Source organism: Diprion similis, unplaced genomic scaffold (assembly GCF_021155765.1).
Source record: "Diprion similis isolate iyDipSimi1 unplaced genomic scaffold, iyDipSimi1.1 ptg000079l, whole genome shotgun sequence".
Classification (NCBI taxonomy): domain Eukaryota; kingdom Metazoa; phylum Arthropoda; class Insecta; order Hymenoptera; family Diprionidae; genus Diprion; species Diprion similis.
This window is the reverse complement of record NW_025725027.1, coordinates 40,001-41,302: the sequence shown is the minus strand read 5'-3', so window position 1 is coordinate 41,302 and position 1,302 is coordinate 40,001. Positions and strand designations below refer to the sequence as shown.

At 58.0% G+C, this 1,302-nt stretch overlaps 1 non-coding gene across 1 annotated transcript; it reads right to left on the bottom strand.

Annotated features, from left to right (window-relative positions):
- Window positions 1–895: 895 nt before the first annotated feature.
- On the bottom strand, window positions 896–1,050 carry LOC124415744. Its single transcript, XR_006930671.1, has one exon. It is a non-coding gene; the product is annotated as a 5.8S ribosomal RNA (ribosomal RNA).
- Between the last annotated feature and the right edge of the window lie 252 nt (window positions 1,051–1,302).

Below are 1,302 nucleotides of genomic sequence, written 5' to 3'. Positions count from 1 at the left end.
TGACGATGAATCTCCCCGTTCGATCTTTCGGGTTTCTCAGGTTTACCCCTGAACGGTTTCACGTACTCTTGAACTCTCTCTTCAAAGTTCTTTTCAACTTTCCCTCACGGTACTTGTTCGCTATCGGTCTCGTGGTCATATTTAGCCTTAGATGGAGTTTACCACCCACTTAGAGCTGCACTCTCAAGCAACCCGACTCTGAGGAGAGATCCTCCCGTGGCGCGTCCCGGTCACTACGGGCCTGGCACCCTCTGCGGGTAAGTGGCCCCATTCAAGATGGACTTGGACGCGGGCCGACGCCCCGGGATAAGTGGATCCTCCCAAACACTACATTTCCCGGCGGCAGGACCGCGGGATTCAGTGCTGGGCTGTTTCCTGTTCGCTCGCCGCTACTGAGGAAATCCTAGTTAGTTTCTTTTCCTCCGCTTAGTAATATGCTTAAATTCAGCGGGTAGTCTCGCCTGCTCTGAGGTCGTCGTGATTATCGCTGTACTTCGACGTGGTAACGGCGGTTAAGCACGGACACGCGAGGACGGCAATATAAAATCAGTCACGGAAACGACCGGAACACGGCTCCGCCCTGCGGGCAAAGCGACGTTCGCGGAATTCGTTAGCATGAGCGGCGACCGGCCGCGCGGTGAAAGGTCGGTGTCGCCGTGCCGGATTCGTTCGTTCTCTCGCCCACTATCGCTAGCACCGGGAACGTGACGAACGGCAGCGACAGCTCGACCCCGCGATCAGCGGTGACGCGTCGTAACCGTGACATACGTGTTCGTTTGAGGCAACGCCATCCGTTGACGCGCGGCTGGCGCGCGACACGGACGGCGAGAACCCAGTCATTCGCTCGTGTGTGCAGGGAAATCCCGTGCCTACAGAGCAGTGTGTCGTTGTGAAACGACCCTCAGCCAGGCGTGGTCCGGGAATTGTATCCGTGGACCGCAATGTGCGTTCGAAATGTCGATGTTCATGTGTCCTGCAGTTCACAAGTTGACGCGCAATTAGCTGCGTTCTTCATCGACCCACGAGCCAAGTGATCCACCGTTCAGGGTAATCATATGTGAATTTCGCATGTAAGTGCGCAATTACGGTTGTTACCGGCCTTCTGTGATAGTTTGTATATAACGCGGCGCCGCGTGCTTCGGCCCTCGCGCGGAGAACCGCGCGCGGGAGGAACGGGCGCCGCGCGTCACTTTTCGATTTGTACGATACGTTCAAGAGCCGTCGTGTCCCGCAACCGCTGGGATTGCGGGCCGACGGCAGTGGGCCGGCGGCGGCCTTGGGCCGCCGCCGCGCTACGTCGTA